Here is a 25,421-nt window from a genome sequence, read left to right on the forward strand (position 1 = left end):
GGGACTGCTCTTCATCGCGGTGCGCGGGCCTCTCACCATCGCGGCCCCTCCCGCTGCGGGGCACAGGCTCCAGACGCGCAGGCTCAGCAGTTGTGGCTCACGGGCCCAGCCGCTCCGCGGCATGTGGGATCCTCCCAGACCAGGGCTCGAACCCGTGTCCCCTGCATTAGCAGGCAGACTCTCAACCACTGCGCCACCAGGGAAGCCCTAGACTCTTTTTCATTGAGTTTACTGAACTCATTTGCAGAGAAATTTCCAGTGATAGAAGGTAAAACTAAATAATAGTTACTTCTTAAGATCTCTATTTGCTGAAATAGTACAGATGACTACATATTTCTAACACATCGCCAACAGCCACATAAAAACAGAGCTCCATGAGAGAGATCAGAAAACTTAAGAGGTTAGTCAAAACGAAGAACCATAATCATAAAAATATCAAGTAGCTCAACTAGCTCTTAACTTTAACATACTACTTTTTCCAATTATTTATAACATGTATTTTAAAAATAACTTATGTTTATAAATTATTATAATCTTTGTAGTAAGAAAATATCTTGTACTGGGTTAAATTTTTCCTTCATCTCATACTTTATATCCCAGATCATATTTGCTAGTTAAAAATGTGCTAACAAAAGGTACTATTAAAAGGCATTAATATTTCTATTATTGAATACTGGAACTAAATTTTTGCCATTTTACATACATTCTAAAGAAGGGATATTTACTACAGGGTTTAACAAACATTTTCTGGAAAGAAACAATTCATGAATATCTTGGGCTTTGTGGTTCACACAGTCTTTGTCTCAACTACTCAACTCTACCATTGTAGTGTGAAAGCATCCAAAGACAATAGGTAAAATGAATGAAAGATGAGGGTTGCTGAGTTCCAATTAAACTTTATTTACAAATGCAGGTGCCCCAGCCAGATCTGGCTCATGGGCCATAATCTGCCATAGATTGCCAACCCCTATATACCATATCCCAAGTTCTTTTCTTAAGAGAAAAAGAAATTAAGGAGTGTATTTGCTTTAAAACAACTGTACTGTGTATTTGAAACTTTCTAAGAGAGTAAATCTTAAAAGTTCTTATTACAATAAAAACAAATTTGTAACTTTGTATGGTGACCGATGGCAACTAGAGTTATTATGGCGATCATTTTGCAATGTATACAAATATTGAATAATTATTTTGTATACCTAAAACTAATATAATGTTATATGTCAATTATACCTCAATAAAAAAAAATACAAATAAATATTTTATAAAGATGTGTTAAAATAATAAAAAGGCAACTAAATTAGTGAAGTAATAGCTTCCCTAAGGAATCAAAGTGAAGAACAGAATCCCAAATTTCCCCAGTTTTAAAAAAGCTTTTTTCCAATGTGAATTGCTTGACAGTCCTACTTAGATGTCTAGCTTTGCAACATTCTGAGTTTTCTTTTTTTTTTCCAACATTAGAATCTTTTCACAGCTATCTCAATGGCCTCTAATTTTAGTAGTGACAATTTACAGAACAACGGCTGCTTTTTCGGTAAAGTTGTAGGAACTTTCAGCTTAAATTCATTCTATTAGCTCTGCAGGGATATATGCCTGGTTTTAATAAGTTGGAGTACTTAGGGATACCAGCATTATTATCATGAAATGTTTAAAGGTCTTTAAAATCCATCAAATGAAATAGTCTCTTATTTGATGATTAGGCTTTTACATATAAATCAAATCCTACAGGCGATTGATTAGCTGAACTCCATCTTAGTGGCTTGAAAAAAAGGTACTGTGAGTCAGTAGTAAACAACTTATTTTCTCTTGTTCAAAACATAATTTCTTTTAGTCACAGTTTCCTTTTTAGAAATATAAGCTGTGTTATATTGTAAAAACAAAATTCTCAAGCCAGAAACTTTCAGAAGAAAACAGATTTGGATGGGAAACATTGTAACAGTGGTGACACTCTTTGGGTTCCAAATAGCTATTAATATTGCATTTTTCAAACCCATTTATTGATGTATCCCTAGCTGTTTTCATGTTAGGTGGTGGTGTTGATAGGCACAGTCAGGAATAGACCAAACCCAAACAATCCTTTAAACAAGCTCTTCCCTGACTTAGATGAGTTTCGAGTCACTGGCCTTCTGAGGATCTAATCCTGTGACAATGGCTTACTGAACATTGTATTGGCAGAATTATCTGTTAGACTCACCCATGTTTTGGAATTTCCATTTCATAAAACTCCCAAATGATTTTTTTCACACTTAAAAACAAATATGCCATTGGTGGTTACCTTTCTGTACAGTATAAAATATTTGTTATTTTTATTACTATTTTAAAAGATTAAAAACACATTTAAAAGTGAAACAAACAAACAAACAAAAACCAAACAAGCCAAAAACAAGATTTCTTTTAGACAAGTCAAATAATGGCATGGCTAAAAAATATATTTTAAGTGAGATTATATGTTTGTGTTTGTGTGTACACATACATATATACATACATGATATATAGTTTAAGTGATATATAGAAATATATCATTTAAAAGATATGTTTAATATATACTCTATATATTACTGAATATATGTATTTGCCTTAGGTCAGGTTTCTCGGAAAAGAGACTCTAAGACAGAGAGATGTGTGCAGGAAGTGTATTGGAAAGTACCTTCAAGACTCGTGGGGGAGTGAAGGAAATAGATTTGTTAAGGAGGACAGCTGAACTACAGTGCAGTTGCAACTGAGGTCTCTAACTCTAGAGAAGTTTTGGAGCCCTGAGGTCCCCTCAGAGCTGTCCTGCCATAAGACAAGGAAGCGAAGCCTTTATACTACAACCCTCTCTCCCATCAACCAGTCCTGGCAAGTGTGCTGCTCCCCACCAGGGGCCTTGACCTTGGGATGGGCAGCTCTCTTTGGCTTATGGCAATTTCTAGAGAAGGAATTAGCTGATAGCCATCAGCTGCTAAAAGTTCCAGTGGCTGGAGGAATAAGTGCTTCAGCCCTGAGGAAGGGATCTGGGGGTGTATTACAGCATCCACCCAGATCCACCTGTGAGGTATGAAAATTCACTCTATCTCGGAAAAGCTACTCCAGGATTTTGGGTAGTCACCTTCCCTAGGAAATCTTTCACAAGAAACTGTAGTGGGATGATAGTCATCATCTCCTTCTACTATTACCATTCTAGATTGCTCTCATCCTGGGCTAGTACATCTTTTGGTATAAGTAGCTTACCTAGTGAGGCTACCAGATCTTTGTCACTGAGGATTTTGAGCCCCTGGTAACCGTGCTCTTCTCAAGCTATTACTGATGCGTTTGTCAGTTTACCACCAAAACTGGACAACAGAATAGCAAGAAATGACTCAGTGGATCAACTGGGTATGGAATATATTCTTGCTGCCTCACTGTTAATGACAATCCTACCTTCAAGCTGACTATATGGGCCAGTTACTCCTGCCAGGATGGTGACTCCTCTTTTCTGCTATTTTCTGACACAGGAAGCCTAAGGTAACAGAGTAGCAGCCATGTCTTGAAGATTAATGGGACTCTTGCTGTGTCACTTAATAAAAGCTTTTCCCTTTCCGAGAACTAGAACTTCTAAACTGGCAGAGAGACCAGAGTTGTGGGGAGGGAAACATAGATTCCCCAAGTGGATCACTGAATGTGATGGTAGTAAGTAGGGTCTCTACTTGATTCTTGAACCTATGTATTCTCCAAAAAAAAAGAAAAAAAGAAGAAAGAAAGAAAAAGAAAAAGAAAGAAGGAAAGAAAAGAACAAAAGCATCATATAATAATGGTCATTGATTTAGGATGTATCCTGCATCACAGAAGATGGCACTCCCTCCTTACTGGATATTATCTCTCCAAGACTCAGCTGCCTCCTCCAAAGGCCATTCTATCACTCTAGTAAGTTAATTTTTTTAGGTGGCATAGAATATGATATGACTAGAGATTACCATGGCAATGCTCCCACTGCTATATCTTCACTGCTATAAAATGTGCTTCTGGTCCCATGAGTGATTAGGTAGGATCATGTATTAAGAATAAAACATTCTGAAAGCCTTTGGATAGGGCTGATGCTAGCTGAGGTCAGCAGAAAAGTCCATATTCAGAATACATGTCAAATTTAATCAAAACGATGCACTGTCACTTTCAGGGTAAAAAAAGTTCTAATATAATTAACTTGCTACCAAGGGACTGGTTGGTATTCTTGAAGGATAATGCTTTATAAAGAGTCAACTGTTGGTGTCTGTTGCTGCCAGGTTAGATACTCAGTAGTGGCAGTAGACAGACTAACCTTCATGAATGATAACCCATATTTCAAACTTATGCACAGCCTCTATCCCTACCATTATAGCTATTCTTTTCATGAGCCTGTTATCCCAGCTATGGGTAGCCGATGACAGAAGTTGGTTGATATCAACTGTCTGCATTACTCTGTCTATTTCATGTTTTGTGCTGCTTCTGTGGTAGATACTTATTGGTGCTAATTAACATGCAATACAAATATTATCACACTTCATGCCATGCCCACAGTTCCATCCAAATACTTGAACAGATCTCCCCTTTCCACACAAAGTGGTTGACCAGGTACACCACCCAAGTCAAAGTTCTGTCCACTGGGAAGATTTTCCCCTTATTCCTGTCTATCAAGGACATCACAGAGTGGGGTTCTAGTGAAGCAGCAGTCCAATTTTGGGCTTGCATACATGTACTGGGCTGACGCATTATGAAAGAAGCTTAGCCTTTTTTCTCCACCATTAGCTCAAAAGAGACCCTCTATGTGACCAGGTATGAACTCAGATAGAGACACTGGTAAAACACTGATAGATGCCATAGGGGTCTGGGCACTTGCTTGTACATTTTACTTAGGTGCTTTGGCCCTGGTCATGCCTCATCTTAGATGTACCACTTCCATCTTATGATGGACCACTGATAGGTCTGCCCTATTTTATAACAGAGTGTTGGTAGATATGACAAAACCCAATGCATGATTGGCACTTCAGGCCACGTGGTCTGAAAATTACCAGGTTCAACAATTGAACAAGGAGTCCTGACTTTTTATTATATGACCATATTCAGCCTCCTGATCATCCAACTGATTTCTTTTTTAAAAAATTAATTAATTTTTATTGTAGTTGCTTTACAATGTTGTGTTAGTTTCTACTGTACAGCAAAGTGAATCAGCTGTACGTATACATATATCCCCTCTTTTTTTGGATTTCCTTCCCATTTAGGTCACCACAGAGCATTGAGTAGAGTTCCCTAAGCTATACAGTAGGTTCTCATTAGTTGTCTATTTTATGCATAGTATCAATAGTGTATATATGTCAGTCCCAATCTCCCAAATCATCCCACCCCACTCCCTTTCTCCCCTTGGTGTCCATACGTTTGTTCTCTATTTCTGTGTCTCTATTTCTGCTTTGCAAATAAGATCATCTATGCCATGATTTCTTTAACTGTGTATATGGGGCAATACACTTGTTGACTGTCCTCTTATTTTGCCTCAAGGGATGCTGTGTTCTATTAACCATCTCCATAGCTCTCTGTGAGTCTAGAGCACTGGATGCATTTGAACTAGCTGCTCATTAAGACAGCTGTGTCCATCTTGCTTGTGATAACTACATACTGCCACCTAGCCTCTATTACTTTGAGATCCTACCATCCCATCGTTATCAGGAAGATCAATTCTGTAATAGCATCTCCTGCTATGAACATTTGCCTACAGAGAACAGTCACCTCTGAGAATCAACGATGCCTGTATCTCAGTCGTCAGCATTCCTATTGCTTTAATAAATGTGGTGTCTTCTAAGCCTTTACACAGAATATACTGAGTTGATGACTTCTGTGGCTGTAACTGGTAAATTTACATATCTGAGCCTTTTGATCCCTTTTTCTACTATCTGCACAGCAGTTGTGGCATGTATACTTCTTTTTATGGGGACCCCTGCTTTCCTCAAGCTTCTAAGAACCATCCTAACAGCAGCAACTATGTCCTGCTATCCTGGTCAGGGTCTGGATCATACATCATGGGAGAATGCTCCCATATCAATAAACCCTTATTCTTTATCTCCATTTGATCTTATTCTCCATCTCCAATCTTATTCAATCTTATTGTCAATCCCACTTGGTCCAGCAGCCTCAGGATCCTACTCCCTACATACTCTCCTGACTCCTACCAGTAAATATTGGCTAGGGTCTGCAGCTCATTTGAAGCATAGCATAGGTTATTTCCTCCCTTAGAGAAAAAGCATTTCTATGGTCAAATCATGTCATCTATTTACCCTATATACTAATCTGGTGGCAAGAAATGGAGGTAAGGGTATATCCTAAGAGGGGTATGCACTACCACAAAAGGAAGAAGATTCTGCATCATATTTAAGCAAGATAGAAGTGAAGCCCCTAATTGGAAGAAATGGTCCACTTCTGTAGGCCCAGAAGGTTTAGGAATATCTAGGTTTTCAAGGTTTTTAAGATCATAAACCCAGATATACCCCGCCTCCCCAAGTCAGGGTTCTACTTATTCCCAGCTGGGGTTCAGATCTTGGCTTGGCTGATATGCTGGGACTGAGGATTCAAGATGCTCTGGAACTCTGCTATACTTTTAAATAAATTCTAAGCCTTATTATCAGCTTTTATAACCTCTGGCTAAAGAAGGTAAGACTTTCTTTATATTCTGCTACAGAGGCTTTCTATCCTCACACATTACCTTAAACTCATGATTAATCACACTCAGTCTTTTATTCTTTCTCTCCATTGTATAAATAGCACTCAGCAGAAACTGATTCCATTGTTCTTATAATTATTACTTTCCATTGAATTCCTCAAAAGCCTGAGATATTGAATTCACAGAGCGTTACCTTCCATTGGTACCTATCTTTGTTCACCATCTGTGAAGGTTTTAACAATTTTACCACTATAGCATTCAAGGGCTATCCATAGTCCACCTACCACCATCTATGGGGTCCTCATTGCCAGCCAGTTAGTGCACTGATGGGTGATCTAACATTCTATTTAGACTCTACTTCCTCAAACCATCTAGAATGTTTCCTTGAAAATATGATTCTCTGATGAAGAGATGCATTCAGGAAATTTACTGGGGAGTGTTCTCAGGATCAATTCTTGTGATGGTGTGCAGACAAAAAAAAAAAAAAAAAAAAAAGGAGGCAGGATTAGGTAGTGAGGGGAATTAAACTGGAATGCATCACTACAAAGTCTCCATATGATCCAGAAGGAGCTCTAGAGTGGAGATGGTCTTTCAGAGTCATCCTACTAAAGACAATGATCAGTCACTGGATTAGGCCTGGTGAGGAGGAGGCTTGGACTTGGGTTACGCGCCTCCTTCCAGCTGAAGGTAATTTCATGAGAGGGATTCACTTGTGAGTCAATATCTTCCAACACTCCCAGGATATAGACAGAATACTTGCTATGCTGTTCCATCTGAGGGCTTTGAAGTTCATTTCTAATTTTCTTCAGTCTTTATTTACAGTTCAGGGACCATAAGATAACTTCTTATATTTATTCAATCATCAATTTTCACACTAAGTGGCTTAGATACTATTACAAAACAACACTGGGATATTTTATGTTATTGCTGACTTTTTTTTTTTAAAGATTTATTTATTGATTGATTGATTGCTATGTTGGGTCTTCGTATCGCTGACATTTTATCTGCATTTATTTCTTCTTTTAAAATAAATTTCTTTCAGTTTTATAGGCTAAGTATGTAAAATTCAAACACCTAGAGATGATATTCACTGGCAAATGCAAAATGTTACTTTAAACAGAGACTGATTTTTATAATTTAATGGAGGCCAAAACTCCTATTTATACGATAATGTAAATCATTGAATATATTATTTGATACCTGAATATCTGCTTTATATATTTTTAAATAACAAAACTAAAATGATTTTCTATAAAATATACCCCTATGTGGATAAGATCTATATCTTAGTCTTGTTGTATTCCTAGAACTGGACATAGGGGCAAAAGTAGTCAATAATGATCTAATAAATTAATATAAAGGAAGATTAATCTGTAACTAATATGTTCAATGTCAATTTTCAACAAGGTTATCTATACATACTACAATAATAAGGCTAAGGAAAATTCATTTTTTCCCCATAAATGCAATAGCTACCTACCCCTTTCTAACTGAAATAATTTTCTGTAAACTTTTTCTTTGGCTGATTAAATATGCCATAAACTGACAAATTAAAGTCATTTATATATATAAAATGATGTAAGCTACCTTTCTTAACCCTAGAAACTTACATGAACTGAACTGGGTAACTGATTAGATATAGGGCTGAGGAAAAGGTGGGAGTTTAGGAAGGACCTGGCTTGGCAGTTGGGTAGACAATGCACTAACTGAAATAGGAAATGTAGAGTGAGACCTACACCTGGCCATGGGAGTGGGTGAAGGAAAATGTGAAAGGGAAAGGAGTTATTTTTGTTTGGACCGTGCTCAGTGTCAAGCACCTGTTGCTCTCTTAATCACAATATTTATAAGCTGGAGCCAGAATGAGAAGTCTGGGCTACAGATGTGGATCAGGAGACATCAGTATTCTCTGAGGGAATGAAACCACTCAAGAGGTGTGTAGAATGAAAAGAGGAAAGGACCAAGGAGAGAGCCCTGGTCAACATCAAGTGGAGGCAAAAAAGAAGGGAAATACCTGAAAAAGACTGAGGGAAAAGTGATGACAGAAGTGGAGACAAAACAAATTAGTGGGAAACAAAATAAATTTTAAAAGTAATTCCACGCCCTTGGAGGGGTTGGAGAGCAGAATAAATGGTGAAAAGAAATCAAGGTAAAAACAGAACTGGAAAAGGACTTTACATTTGGCAAGAAATATGTTACTGGTGAGCTTCATCAGAGCTGTGCCAGTGGAGTCATGGAACCAGTAGTCATTTTTCTACACCTTAAGAGGTAAAAGATGAAAACACGGAATAATTAATGGATATAATCCTTTCAAGAGACTTGGTTCTGACAAGAAAAGAGTTAGGGAAGTAGCTGGAGGACAACATGTGATCATAGGAGTCTTGCTTTGTTTTCACTGTTTTGTTTTCCTCTAACTTGAGAGATACATATTTAAATCCAAACAGGGAAGAGCAAGGAGTTTATAAGGAAAAAAATAAAATAATAGGGAGCTCTAGGAGAATGGTAGATGCTTGAACTAGTTAATTTTTTTTAACATTTTTATGGAAGTACAATTGCTTTACAATGGTGTTAGTTTCTGCTTTATAACAAAGTGAATCAGCTATATATATATACATATATCCCCATATCTGCTCCCTCTTGCATCGGCCTCCCACCCTCCCCATCCCACCCCTCTAGGTGGTCACAAAGCACTGAGCTGATCTCCCTGTGCTATGTGGCTGCCTCCCACTAGCTATCTATTTTACATTTGGTAGTATATATGTCCATGCCACTCTCTCACTTTGTCCCAGCTTACCCTTCCCCCTCCCCGTGTCCTCAAGTCCATTCTCTACATCTGCGTCTTTATTCCTGTCCAGCCCCTAGGTTCTTCATAACATTTTTTTTTTTTTTAGATTCCATATATATGTGTTACCACACGGTATTTGTTTTTCTCTTTCTGACTTACTTCACTCTGTATGACAGACTCTAGGTCCATCCACCTCACTACAAATAACTCAATTTTGTTTCTTTTTATGGCTGAGTAATATTCCATTGTATATATGTGCCACATCTTCTTTATCCATTCATCTGTCGATGGACACCTAGGTTGCTTCCATGCCCTGGCTATTGTAGAGAGAGCTGCAATGTACATTGTGGTAAATGACTTTTTTTGAATTATGGTTTTCTCAGGGTATATGCCCAGTAGTGGGATTACTGGGTTGTATGGTAGTTCTATTTTTAGTTTTTTAAGGAAGCTCCATTCTGTTCTCTATAGTGGCTGTATCAATATACATTCCCACCAACAGTGCAAGAGGGTTCACTTTTCTCCACACCCTCTCCAGCATTTACTGTTTGGAGATTTTTTGATGATGGCCATTCTGACTGGTGTGAGGTAATACCTCAGTGTAGTTTTGATTTGCATTTCTCTAATGATTAGTCATGTTGAACATTCTTTCATGTGTTTGTTGGCTATATGTATATCTTCTTTGGAAAAATGTCTATTTAGGTCTTCTGCCCATTTTTGGATTGGGTCGTTTGCTTTTTTGATATTGAGCTGCATGAGCTGCTTGAAAATTTTGGAGATTAAGCCTTTGTCAGTTGCTTCATTTGCACATATTTTCTCCCATTCTGAGGGTTGTCTTTTCATCTTGTTTATGGTTTCCTTTGCTGTGCAAAAGCTTTTAAGTTTCAGTAGATCCCATTTGATTATTTTTGTTTTTATTTCCATTTCTCTAGGAGGTGGGTCAAAAAGGATCTTACTGTGATTTATGTCATAGAGTGTTCTGCCTCTGTTTTCCTCTAAGAGTTTTATAGTGTCTGGCCTTACATTTAGGTCTTTAATCCATTTTGAGTTTATTTTTGTGTATGGTGTTAAGGAGTGTTCTAATTTCATTCTTTTACATGTAGCTGTCCAGTTTCCCCAGCACCACTTACTGAAGAGGTTGTCTTTTCTCCACTGTATATTCTTGCCTCCTTTATCAAAAATAAGGTGACTATATGTGTGTAGGTTTATCTCTGGGCTTTCTATCCTGTTCCATTGATCTATGTTTCTGATTTTGTGCCAGTACCATACTGTCTTGATTACTGTAGCTTTGTAGCATAGTCTGAAGTCAGGGAGCGTAATTCCTCCAGCTCTGCTTTTCTTTCTCAAGATTGCTTTGGTTATTCGGGGTCTTTTGAGTTTCCATACAAATTGTGAAATTTTTTGTTCTAGTTCTGTGAAAAATGCCATTAGTAGTTTGAGAGGGATTGCACTGTCTGTAGATTGCTTTGGGTAGTATAGTCATTTTCACAATGTTGATTCTTCCAATCCAAGAACATGGTATATCTCTCCATCTGTTGGTATCATCTTTAATTTCTTTCATCAGTGTCTTATAATTTTCTGTATACAGGTCTTTTGTCTCCTTAGGTAGGTTTATTCCTAGGTATTTTATTCTTTTTATTGCAATGGTAAATGGGAGTGTTTCATTAATTTCTCTTTCAGATTTTTCATCATTAGTGTATAAGAATGCAAGAGATTTCTGTGCATTAATTCATTGATTAGCTCTAGTAGTTTTCTGGTAGCGTCTTTAGGATTCTCTATATATAGTATCATGTCATCTGCAACCAGTGACAGCTTTACTTCTTTTCCAATTTGGATTCCTTTTATTTGTTTTTCTTCTCTGATCACTGTGGCTAAAACTTCCAAAATATGTTGAATAATAGTGGTGAGAGTGGGCAACCTTGTCTTGTTTCTGATCTTAGTGGAAATGGTTTCAGTTTTTCACCATTGAGAATAATGTTGGCTGTGGTTTTGTCACATATGGCCTTTATTATGTTGAGGTAAGTTCTCTCTATGCCTACTTTCTGGAGGGTTTTTATCATAAAGCAGTGTTGGATTTTGTCAAAAGCTTTTTCTGCATCTATTGAGATGATCATATGGTTTTTAACCTTCAGTTTTTTAATATGGTGTATCACATAGATTGGTTTTCGTATACTGAAGAATCCTTGCATTCCTGGGATAAACCCCACTTGACCATGGTGTATGATACTTTTAATGTGCTGTTGGATTCTGTTTGTTAGTATTTTGTTGAGGATTTTTGCATCTAAGTTCATCAGTGATATTGGCCTGTAGCTTTCTTTCTTTGTGACATCTTTGTCTGGTTTTGGTATCAGGGTGATTGTGGTCTTGTAGAATGAGTTTGGGAGTGCTCCTCCCTCTGCTATATTTTGGAAGAGTTTGAGAACGATAGGTGTTAGCTCTTCTCTAAATGTTTGATAGAATTCACCTGTGAAGCCATCTGGTCCTGGGCTTTTGTTTGTTGGAAGATTTTAAATCACAGTCTCAATTTTAGTGCTTGTGATTGGTCTGTTTATATTTTCTATTTCTTCCTTGTTCAGTCTCGGAAGGTTGCGCTTTTCTAAGAATCTGTCCATTTCTTCCAGGTTGTCCATTTTATTGGCATATAGTTACTTGTAGTAATCTCTCATGATCCTTTGTATTTCTGCAGTGTCAGTTGCTACTTCTCCTTTTTCATTTCTAATTCTATTGATTTGATTCTTCTCTCTTTTTTTCTTGATGAGTCTGGCTAATGGTTTATCAATTTTATCTTCTCAAAGAGCCAGCTTTTAGTTTTATTGATCTTTGCTTCTGTTTCCTTCATTTCTTTTTCATCTATTTCTGATCTGATCTTCATAATTTCTTTCCTTCTGCTAACTCTAGAGTTTTTTTATTCTTCATTCTCTAATTGCTTTAGGTGTAAGGTTAGGTTGTTTGAGATGTTTCTTGTTTCTTGAGGTAGGATTGTATTGCTATAAACTTCCCTCTCAGAACTGCTTTTGCTGCATCCCACAGGTTTTGGGTCATCCTGTTTTCATTGTCATTTGTTTCATCCTGTTTTCATTGTCATTTGTTTCTAGGTAGTTTTCGATTTCTCTTTGATTTCTTCAGTGATCTCTTGGTTATTAAGTAGTGTATTGTTTAGTCTCCATGTATTTGTATTTTTTACAGATTTTTTTCTTGTAATTGATACCTAGTCTCATAGTGTTGTGGTTGGAAAAGATACTTGATACAATTTCAATTTTCTTAAATTTACCAGGGCTTGATTTGTGACCCAAGATATGATCTACCCTGGAGAATGTTCCATGAGCACTTGAGAAGAAAGTGTATTCTGTTGTTTTTGGATGGCATGTCCTATAAATATCAATTAAGTCCATCTTGTTTAATGTATCATTTAAAGCTTGTGTTTCCTTATTTATTTTCATTTTGGATGATCTGTGCATTAGTGAAAGTGGGGTGTTAAAAGTCCCCTACTATTATTCTGTTACTGTAGATTTCCCTTTTATGGCTGTTAGCATTTGCCTTATGTATTGAGGTGCTCCTATGTTGGGTGCATAGATATTTACAATTGTTATATCTCTTCTTGCATTAATCCCTTGATCATTATGTAATATATCTTCTTCTTGCATTAATCCCTTGATCATTATGTAATGTCCTTCTTTGTCTCTCGTAATAGTCTTTATTTTAAAGTCTATTTTGTCTGATATGAGAATTGCTACTCCAGCTTTCTTTTGATTTCCATTTGCATGGAATATCTTTTTCCATCCCCTCACATTCAGTCTGTATGTGTCCCTAGGTCTGAAGTGGGTCTCTTGTAGACAGCATATATATGGGTCTTGTTTTTGTACCCATACAGCGAGTCTATGTCTTTGGTTGGAGCATTTAATCCATTTACATTTAAAATAGTTATTGATATGTATGTTCTTATTACCATTTTTAAAATTGTGTTGGGTTTGTTATTGTAGGTCTTTTCCTTTTCTTGTGTTTCCTGCCTAGAGAAGTTCCTTTAGCATTTCTTGTAAAGCTGGTTTTGTGTTGCTGAATTCTCTTAGCTTTTGCTTGTCTGTAAAGGTTTTAATTTCTCCGTCGAATCTGAATGAGATCTTGGCTGGGTAGAGTAATCTTGGTTGTAGGTTTTTCCTTTTCATCACTTTAAATATGTCTTGCCACTCTGTTCTGCCTTGCAAAGTTTCAGCTGTTAACCTTATGAGAATTCCCTCGTATGTTATTTGTTGTTTTTCCCTTGCTGCTTTTAATATTTTTCTTTGTATTTAATTTTTGATAGTTCGATTAATATGTGTCTTGGCGTGTTTCTACTTGGATTTATCCTGTATGGGACTCTCTGCACCTCCTGAATTTGACTATTTCCTTCCCCATATTAGGGAAGTTTTCAACTATAACCTTTTCAAATATTTTCTCAGTCCCTTTCTTTTTCTCTTCTTCTTCTAGGAGCCCTATAATTCGAATGTTGGTGCGTTTAATGTTTTCCCAAGATCTCTGAGACTGTCCTCAATTCTTTTCATTCTTTTTTCTTTATTCTGCTCTGTGGTATAGTTATTTCCACTATTTTATCTTCCAGGTCACTTATCTGTACTTCTGCCTCTGTTATTTTGCTATTGATTCCTTCTAGAGAATGTATAATTTCATTTATTTTGTTGTTTATCATTGTTTGTTTGCTCTTTAGTTCTTCTAGGTCCTTGTTAAACGTTTCTTACATTTTCTCCACTCTATTTCCAAGATTTTGGATCCTCTTTACTATCATTACTGTGAATTCATTTTTCAGGTAGACTGCCTATTTCCTCTTCATTTGTTTGGTCTGGTGGGCTTTTACCTTGCTCCTTCATGTGCTGTGTGTTTCTCTGTCTTCTCATTTTGCTTAACTTACTGTGTTTGGGTCTCCTTTTGCAGGCTGCAGGTTCATAATTCCCATTGTTTCTGGCGTCTCGCCCAGTGGCTAAGGTTAGTTCAGTGAGTTGTTTAGGCTTCCTGGTGGAGGGGACTAGTGCCTGTGTTCTGGTGGATGAGGCTGGATCTTCTCTTTCTGGTGGGCAGGACCACCTCCAGTGGTGTGTTTTGGGGTGTCTGTGACCTTATTATGATTTTAAGTAGGCCCTCTGCTAATTGGTGGGTTCGTGTTCCTGTCTTGCCAGTTGTTTGGCCTAGGGTGTCCAGCACTGTAGCTTGCTGGTCGTTGAGTGGAGCTGGGTCTTAACACTGAGATGGAGATCTCTGGGAGAGCTTTCGCCGTTTGATATTACATGGAGCTGGGAGGTCTCTGTTGGACCAATGTCCTGAACTCAGCTCTCCCACCTCAGAGTCACAGGCCTGATACCTGGCTGGATTACCAAGACCCTTTCGGGAAGTCTGAGGTCTTCCTCCAGTGTTCAGTAGGTGTTCTGTAGGAGTTGCTCCACATGTAGATGTATTTCTGATGTATCTGTGGGGAGGAAGGTGATCTCCACATCTCACTCCTCTGCTATCTTGAAGCTCCTCCTGAACTAGCTATTTTAATAAATAATCATTTTAATGGTATAATTATGATATGAACTTTTACAACTTAACATTCTTTAAGATTTCCTTTATCAGTAGTACTGACCTATTTTAGGGGTTTTCTTCCAAGCTTCCAGTCTTTTAGGCTAGAAAACTTGGAATTATTTTAATCCTTCCCTATCTTTTTATCTAGGCAAGATAGTTAACCTTAAAAAGAAAAATCCGGGGTTCCCTGGTGGCGCAGTGGTTGAGAATCTGCCTGCCAATGCAGGGGACATGGGTTCGAGCCCTGGTCTGGGAAGATCCCACATGCCATGGAGCAACTAGGCCCATGAGCCACAATTACTGAGCCTGCACTTCTGGAGCCTGTGCTCCGCAACAAGAGAGGCCGCGATAATGAGAGGCCCGCGCACCGCCATGAAGAGTGGTCCCCACTTGCCACAACTAGAGAAAGCCCTCACACAGAAACGAAGACCCAACACAGCCATAAAAATAAAATAAATAAATAAACCCAAATGTTAAAAAAAAAAAAAATCCAAAATTAGTTCTTATACATTAGATACCTGTTTGAGTAAAGGTTCACTAAGTCATGGAAGCAAGCATTTGTTTAGTCTACTCTGCACTTAAACTGGGATACTCTAGTGACATGAAGAGCTAACTCATCTCCCAGCATAATTAATCTCTGTGCTTATGGTTAATCAGTTATTAACTTCAGCTGAAGTCATGGGTGTAGTTACAAGTTAATGAATCAATTAATCTCAAATATAACCACAGCAGAAGCATGTTTTCCACAGGGGTTTATTCCACCATTTGGTCCAATTTTTCTTTCTTTAATCTTTGAATTAAACCAAATGAATCTAAAAACCCAGATGGCAAAGACACACTAAATACTGTACTGGATGTAGTCTTTCCCTCTGGGAAGTTCCAGAAATCTTAAAAATCATATGCAAAAGAAATCCAAATGTGTTTTCTTAAGGAAAATAACCACTCAATATACTTGGAGGCACTAAATTAGTAAAGTATACTACTTTTTCATTTTATGGGTAAAAATTTATGTTACTATTATAACTACGGGATGGATGTACATAACAATAGATAATGCTGAGTAACTAACTTGAATAAAATTAAGTTGCCTTGAAGTTATACAAGAGAAACTAATTAAATCATTGTTAGATATATCAATAACCAAAAATAAGGTACCTTATTGTAAACAAAGCTTCTGTGTCAATGATTTGTAGTACTTTCTGCAGATACCAATACAAAAGCACTGTGTTTTTAGATAAATCAATGAGAAATTTTGTGCAAATTTGAAAACAAGAAATGTTTTATATATTTTCCTGCACAGTGATTTGTAAACAATGACTAATTTTATTTGATAACCCATAAAAGAAAACAGACACAATGAGTACTTACAGCCAAATTCTTAACATGGGACATTTATAAGAGTGAAGCTATCAGTAAGATTTAGACTCATTCTTATTTGAAATTTTGTTCTTACTCATGTACTTACACTGGGTAGAATACACCGTATCTTCAATAATTAAAAAAATGTAACCCCATGTTTTAAATGGGGCCAAATTAAACTTAAAAGCTTTTGAACAGCAAAGGAAATTATTGACAAGACAAAAAGATAACCTACTGAATGGGAGAAAATATGTACAAATGCTATGTCCAATATGGGGTTAATATCCAAAATATATTAACAGCTCACATAACAATATCAAAAACCAAACAACCCCATTAAAAACTTGGTGGAAGACCTGAATAGACATTTTTCCAAAGAAGGCATACAGATGGCCAATAGGCACATGAAAAGTTGCTCGACATCGCTAATTATCAGGGGAAATGCAAATCAAAACCACTATGAGATATCACCTCACACCTGTCAGAATGGCTATCTTCTAAAAGACAAACAAATGTTGATGAGGATGTGGAGAAAAGGGAGTCCTTATACACTGTAGGTGAGAATGTAAATTGGTACAGCAATTGTGGAAAACAGTATGGAGGTTCCTCAAAAAACTAAAAATAGAACTACCATGTTATCCAGCAATTCCACTCCTGGGTTTATATCCAAAGAAAAGGAAAGCATTAATTTGAAAAGATACATATGCCCTACTGTATAGCAGCATTATTTACAACAGCCAAGATATGGAAGCAACTTAAGTGTCCGTCAACAGATGAATGTAATGAAGTACATTTATCTTTTTTGTATAGCTTTGGTTGGTAACGTGTGGTAAAATATGCCTCATTTTCTCCTCGATTGTACATGAAGTCTTTACTCCATCAAGAAATGAATTTTGAATATCATGCAATTTAGAGGTCTAGTTTTATTTTCTTTCTGATGTAGGTACAGTATCAGCAGCACCATTTAATATTTTATTATCTCACAATGAATTGAACATCAGCTTTATCATATATTAAATTCCCATGTGTAATAGGATCTATGACTTTGTCTATTCCTGTGCAAAATCATATTAGCATGATACAGTAGTTTTTATCTTCTGAATTCTATTAAGACAACTTTATTCTGTCCCAGCCCCTCACTGCTATTCTATTTCACCTTTCTAGGTTATTCCTAGGCTTCTGTCTTCTAGTTAATGTCTATATTATTTTATTTCACTCAAACTTAAAAATTATATAAACACAAAACTCTGGGAATGATTTGGGATTTCATTAAACTCATTTATTAATTTGGAATATTTTATGTCTGTTAGCTGTACTCATTCAAAAACATGGTATGTCTTCTCAGTAATTCAGAACATACATTCTTAGATATGAAGTAACACTTTCTTCATTTAGGTTCTATGTCATTTTTGAAAAATTTTTCTAAATATTTCATAATTTTTGAAATAATGAAATATTTTTATTGCCATTATTCATTACTAAAATAGGACTATTAATTTTTGTATACTTAACTCATATTCGATTACTTTCATAGTCTTTCAAACATCCAAGAACTTTTTGTTAGTCTTTTGTGTTTTTATACATAAATATGTATTTTATATTCATGTTATATATATTTTTAAAATATATTTATATATAAAATTGTTCTTATAATTTATAAGCAAAATTTAATTTTTAAAGAATTTACATCAATAATTTTATTTTCCTTTCTTAGAACATTTGCTAGAAACCTAAGACAATATAAAAACTAATAGTGCAAACAAGCATTCATATCTGGATCCTAATGTTACCGGAAATTATTTTAGTTTTCTCTTTTTGTCATTTAGGATTTCTAAATTGAATATTCTTGATTTAAGTTCTTTTTTTTCTACTTCTAATTTATTTAGAGATCTGTTTTAAAATTAAGATGGCTGCAAAATTGTATTAAATGCTTTTTAAACACCTATTGGTGATGTGTGTACACATTTCCATATAGTGAGGAATCTATTGTATTTCTTGAGTAGGGTTTTTTGGTAATATTTATTGCACGTTTATTCTATTGGTTAATTAATTTGCTAAATTTTACTTAAATTTTTTGTATTCATTGCCATAAAAATTCATGTATAATTCTCCCTTGTGTTCATCATTCTTATATCTGCAGTGAATATCTAATTTAATTTCATGAACATAAGAAAATATCTCTACTTAATAAATATGGCTTTGTGTTCTAAGCATGCTTTTCAACAAGGTGTATTATCTATGCTACCAAAATCACTATTCCTAATATAAGCCTAATGTCTACAGAAAACAAAATTACAATGTATAGCATTATGTAACTCTTTTCTTTTTCTCCATTATTTAGTTACTTCAAGAGTTGAGTTTGAAAATATACATTTCAATAATGAATTAAAATTTTAATTATAATTTAGTGAACTGTGTAGTAAAAGCTTCATAAAAGTACCTTCTATATGACCATACACATTGCATAAATTAACAACAAAATAAAGAGGGCAGATAGCATTCTTGTTCCCAGAGATATATATTTATAAGCAATATCAATGAAGAAATGTCTCAATTTACCCACTGTAGATAAAGGGGGCAGTGTATCCAAGTCAAAATTGTGTACTTTTTGGTAAAAAAATTATTTTCAAGTAATAATGAACATTTATGAGATATTATGAACTATTCCCTTAAACATGTTTTTTGTTCCTTAACAGCTATCTAGCAAAATAATAGGAAAACATGGAAAAGTACAGGGAAGGATGTTAAAAAAAAAAAACCAACCCATAATCTAGATGAAAATTTAATTTGGGTATATGCCTCCCAGTCCCAAAACCAGATTGAATATCATTTTAAATATTATATTTCTTGCTTATATCATGTGTATTATGACATCATATATTTTTCATAAACATTCACTGTATCTCTCCTACTCTCATTTTCCCGGCAGTAGTCTACGTACTGAGTTTTCAATAGGAAAGAAAGAAAGAGAGAGAGAGAGAGAGAAAGAAAGAGAGAGAGGAAGGGAGGGAGGGAGGGAAAGAAGGAAAGAAAGAAAGGGAAAGGAAGGAAGGAAGGAAGGAATAGGGAGAGAGAGAGGGAGGGAGGGAGAGAGGGAGGGAGGAAAGAAGGAAGGAAGGAAGGGAGAGAAAGAGAGAGAGAGAGAGAGAGAGAAAGGAGGAAGGGAGAGAGGGAGGAAAGGAAAGGAAGTCCAAAGCATTAAATAATTACTTAAATAAATAATTTGTAAAAATCACTGAATTATAAATTATGATAAGGGCTAGGAGGAAGGTATAGGATGCTATGAGAACATGTAAAAGGGGAACACATACGTCTGTAGCATCAGGGGAGGATTTGGTAAGAGCTGGTTGAGGAGAATTTCAGGCAAAGGGTGGATTATTCAGAGCCCCTGGAATGGGCAGCTTTGTGAATTCCAGGAACTGAAACAAAAGTGGCATGGCTGAAGCAAAGGCAGAGAAATGGAAGGAAACCTGGGGTGAAGCTTGAGAGGTAGGCAGGGCTCAGTGGAACCAGGTCATATAGCATATTAGGCAGTGGGAAGCTTTTGAAGAGTTTTAAGAAGGGTGTTACATAAGCAAATTTGACTTACAAAAGTTGGGAGATGTATGATGTATTTTATACTACTATGTATAAAATAGGTAACTAATGAGAACCTACCGTATAGCACAGGGAACTCTACTCAATGCTCTGTGGTGACCTAAATGGGAAGGAAATCCAAAAAAGCAGGGATATATGTATACGTATGGCTGATTCACTTTGCTGTACAGCAGAAACTAACACAACATTGTAAAGCAACTATACTCCAATAAAAATTAAAAAAAAAAAAAAGTTGCTCGAGCTGCAGTGCCAAGAAGATACTGAAAAGCAAGCGACAACAATGAATATGAGGAGACCAGTTCGTATGACTGTTACAAGTGTCCAAGGGACTAGAATGGTGCTAATAGAAATAGAAATGGAGTAGTTGTTTTCAAACGGCTATATAATAACCCACAGTATTATTGTAAACACAATGAAATTGTAAAATAAGTCACAAATTTTGCAGAAGTAATTACATTGAGTTCATCATGCACAAAGAACATTTTGAAGTTGATTTCATAATATAAATCATCAAATCAAGAGACAGTTGTTTTAACTATATGGTCTAATACAGTTTGACTTTATTCTTTGTGGTGATCAATATGAAAAGAAAGGCTCTACAAATGACAAATATGTAAATCCTGACAGTCAAGAGGGCTGAGATGAGGCTAACTAGAAGAGTACACAGTTTGAAGGAGTCAAAGAATGTCTTGGAAATTGGACTTCTTATATTACGGTTCTCATATTTGGGATCTGTAAAGATTTGGGGAAAAAATAGGTAAATGTCTGGCTCTCATCAAGTACGAGGACTAACATTTGAACTCCATCCCTATATTTTGAGTATTACCCACCTCCCACCAAAAATGATGAAGATGATAAATACTTTCTTTCCCAGCCTCCTTTTGTAGCCAGAGTGTGGGCACATGACACAAGCTCATCCAACTGGATGCATCCACCATAAACCTTGAATAAGGAGCTATTGACAGAATGGAAGAATCCATTCCAGTGGCATGTGGTGGAGGTAGCAGCAATAATATTGAGTTTTCTGGTAAGCAGGGTGAACTGTGCTAGTGACAGCAGCCAGCGTTTGATACATGCCACAGCAGGGCACTTTGGGAAATTCAATGTACTGTGCCTGCAGAAGTGGTAGCCCTGACCTCACTGGTTTGTGGAAGGATTGGGTGTGTGCTCCCCCATGTTGTTTAGCCTCATTTATCCCTGATTGTTTTCTAAACTTCATTCTGAAGCCTGAAATCCAGTCTAAAAAATTTAAGTTCATTCATTCAGTTAGTTTAAATCTGCCAGAGTTGAAGTCTCCTGCTTGTATGCAATGGTTTACTGAATTAGCAGTAAGTACTAATAAATATTAGTATTAGTGGCAGAAGGAATAAATTAACTTTATTCCTTCTGCCACTTGTCATTGGACAGGCTATTTCTTTTCCTGCTATTGGATAAAATTTGGGGCATATTTCACAGCTTTCCCAGTTCCCTGTAGTCAGTCACAGGCACAGTCCCCTTTTTGTAATTAAAATGTCCAGTTCAATAATTTAAAAAACCTTGTAAACCTTTTAATTTAGACTTTCTCCATTGCCTCCAGCTGTATACTAATGTAAGCTTGATATCCTGAAAGTCTGAGGGGAACAAATGGAGAGTGAGGGGGCTTTACTTAGCGTCTTTTTCTCCCTTTGCCTATTTTTGTCCTTTGACGCTTCGTTCCTACTCTCCCTAGCCGTAGGGGTTAGCCCCTTCAGGACTGTAGAGATGATGACTGAGGAAGGAGAGGCAGGAACTATGGAGCCCTGTCTTTCGTAGATGAAAAAGTCTGCAGATCTTAAGGTGGAACTCTTGAAATCCCTCTCACTTGGCTGGAGAAAGCATTACCATCTTAATCCACCTGAGAGTGTTCAATGAAGCACTCTCAACAAAGAATTCCTTGTCTTCTAGCCCCAGGACCCAATCTAAATTGCTTATAAAACTGAAGTGGCGTGTCTCCAATGCCAGCATAGATGGTCTAGCAGCTCACTTTGCGAGAGGTATTTGGCAACTTCTAAATTGATCTCAGCCTTCCAGTCTCTGCCAAAACTGATATACAACGAGACTCAAGGCAAAGTATTCTGCTACTCTTGCAACTACGAGCCCTGACACATAGAGCTTTTTTGCCTTCTGATAAGCCTTTTTCCTAAACCTAATCCCTTATTTATTGATAGGCAAGATAAAGACACACTTTTGTCCTACTTCCTACTTTATTTCATACCTAAGAGTAGCACTGGTGGCTAATTATTAAGACAGTTCAATTTTTGTAGGTCAATATACACTTTCTGAAGTTTTGATTTCTTCAGTTTTATAAGTAGCCCTGTTTACTACTTTAATCTTTAATTCATCCTTAGAAACTTTTAAAAAAGATATAATAGCTAATACATATATACTATTTCATCAATCCAAAAATATATATTTCTATATAATTATTTTTTCTATCTTCTCAAAAGAAATGCAAGATGTATCTTCGTGCTTTTAACAACATTGGTTATCTCATCCATAATACATGCTTCAGCATCTTTCTGGTATTTGGCAAGGTATTTTTCGTAGCACATTGTGTAAGAATGGGTCTTTAGAATAGAATAAAGATACCTCAAAATGAGACACAACCTTAGGTCTAGACTACAAAGCCTGAAGGAACAAAACTGGAAACTGATGATTATTAAAATAAAAAATTAAAATTAAAAAAAAAAAGCAAATATGTGAATCAGCTCAACGAAAACCTCACCTGAGATAAAGAGAGTGTTTTACATACAACTCCAGTGTTGGCCTGATGGTACAAAGAAAATAACTGACTTTGTACCCACTGCTGATTACCAAATGCTTCTCATTCTAATTTAAAAACTAATCAACAGGGACTCCACACAGGCAGACAAGACAATTTGTGTCAGCTAGAATATATCAGGCAGTCTAGCCCAGTATGCAGAGTATAGGATTCTGCTTTCAGCTGCCATCTCCTAATGGTCTGGATTTAGCTCTCTGAAAATTGGAGGAAATTAGCAATACTGCCAATGTAGACTTTGACTAGTCGCCACTGGCATGCTCCACTTGTGAGAATCCACCCACCCTTATTACTGAAGTTGATACCTATTTAAAAAGTAACTACATGAAACTAATTCTAATTAAAGTTGAATAGGAATCAATTTAACTTTCTGGTTACAAGGAGAACTGGGTAATCTCCAAGATCTCTGCTCTAGTCTTTACTAATATTGCAGTCTAAGGCAATTTACTTAACCTCTCTCTGCTCCCATGTCTTCTCTTTATATAGGCTCTGCCAAGGGAAGCACCTCAGAGCCAGCTGACGTGAAAAGCAAAAAGGACTTTCTGATTGAGTAGAGAGGGAAGAGAGCACTGGAGATTAACCAAGAGGAGAAAATCAGCATTGGTGAGCATTCTTCTCACAAGACAAAGCAGCAGAGGCCAAAGGAGCAGAAAGGAGGCAAGAGTAGCAGAACTGACTTACAATGCCTCACGCCATTCCCTTCTTTTATCTGTCAAAATATAAGAAAAGGAAGTCAGGGACTAGTGTTCTGCTGTTGAGAATGATAAAAGAATCTCAGATTTGTGACCACAAGGAATCAAATAATTGATTTTGGTCAGATTTATTGTTTCCGCAGAACTAGAGGCTGTCAATCAAAATGATCGATAAATTAGTAAATTGGGCTGGGATCTCTCCATACTAAATATTAATTGAAACTATACAAAAAAGTATTTTTAAAATAACATATTACATAGTTCAGAATATAATGTTACTAAACAGCATGAACTGAGTTCTATAAAAGGAGATAAGTTTAATAAATGTGTGTGAATTTTATAGTCTGATATTGAGCGATCAACCAAGTTCAATTTTAAGGAACTGCCTCAAACTCAAATTAATTCACCTTAAGTTATATTTATACATTAAATCTAAGAAGCTGGAATTTCACAGCAAAGTAATAAAATGCTAATAAAGCTAATGGAAGAAATTCTGCCTTCAAGACACTAATTCAATGAAAGTTACATGTACCTCAGCACAGTTCCCCTTTGACTGAGAACTGATTCACCTAAAGTATATAATTTGTTAAACCTTAGCAACATTTAGACCTGACTGATGTTTATGGATATAAGTTCTATGAGACTTAAACACTAGTCTTTTATTGTCTCATTAGTTATAAAACTAATTGGTCTAATTTTGGCTCATTCAAAGTCACATTAAAGGAAGATTAACTAATTCATGTTATGTGTTTATTTAGTCAGTCTTTCCTGGGCATTAAAATTCCCCTTCCAGGGAATTCCCTGGTGGTCCAGTGGTTAGGACTCAGTTCACTCACTGCCGAGGGCCTGGGTTAAAAAAAAGAAAAAAATTGCCCTTCCAAATGGGCAGAGTAGGGTGATAAGAAACAACTCAAAAGCTACTTTGCTTTATTTGCATATTTCAAAACAGGCATGCTGAGCATATTGAAATTCAGCTAATGAGTTCAACAATATGACAAGAATAACATATGACAACTAGTTTCTTTTCAGAATATTTTCTTCCATTCTTTGCTCTTAAAATGCCCACAGATATTTATATAGCTACAATCAAAATGTATCTACAGTTTTTAAAATTTATTCTGCTGCCTTCAACTACCTATAAATACAAATAAAAAGATTCATATTTATTGATAACCAACAATTTTTGCTAAGAATTTCCAAATAATAAGCTATTACTTAAATATATGAACAAAAAGTTTGTTACTAAGATATAAACCTATGGATCTAATTAGAAAAAACAGTAAACATAATTTTTAAAAATACTGACATTTTTTTTTTTTTTTAAGGATTTTCTTATTTATTTATTTATTTATTTATTTATTTTTTGGCTGTGTTGGGTCTTCGGTTCGTGCGAGGGCTTTCTCCAGTTGCGGCAAGCGGGGGCCGCTCTTCATCGCGGTGCGCGGGCCTTTCTCTATCGCGGCCCCTCCCGTCGCGGGGCACAGGCTCCAGACGCGCAGGCTCAGCAATTGTGGCTCACGGGCCCAGCCGCTCCGCGGCATGTGGGATCCTCCCAGACCAGGGCTCGAACCCGTGTCCCCTGCATTAGCAGGCAGATTCTCAACCACTGCGCCACCAGGGAAGCCCAAAAATACTGACATTTTATATTTACTGATAAAACATAATGTCTTTCTACTTGACAGTTACGATAAAATGGCATTAATTATGATAGACAAGGTTTTCTATAGTTTATTAAAACCAAAAATTTCCATAGTTTTGCCCTTCAACTTTAAGTACATTCTCTCTTGATTATACAACTTATGAATGATGATTTTTCAGAAAATATTAATTATTATAATGCAAATACATTAAATAAGTCATCCAGAAATTGAAAATTTAAATGTATTGTTACAGAAACTCCCTCCCCCCTTTTCCACACTGTTCCAGTCAGGCCAAAGCAGTACAGTGTATTATTAAATAAATATCAAATGGTAGATAAATAGAATAATAGTTCAATTATCCTGACTT

The 25,421-nt window shown here is 36.3% G+C and overlaps 1 protein-coding gene across 3 annotated transcripts in view; it reads right to left on the reverse strand.

The window, feature by feature from the left end:
* Positions 1–25,421, reverse strand: part of MDGA2 (MAM domain containing glycosylphosphatidylinositol anchor 2) — an 814,155-nt gene that overhangs the window by 317,916 nt on the left and 470,818 nt on the right. The window lies entirely within an intron of this gene.

This window comes from Balaenoptera acutorostrata, chromosome 3 (genome assembly GCF_949987535.1).
Source record: "Balaenoptera acutorostrata chromosome 3, mBalAcu1.1, whole genome shotgun sequence".
Lineage (NCBI taxonomy): Eukaryota > Metazoa > Chordata > Mammalia > Artiodactyla > Balaenopteridae > Balaenoptera > Balaenoptera acutorostrata.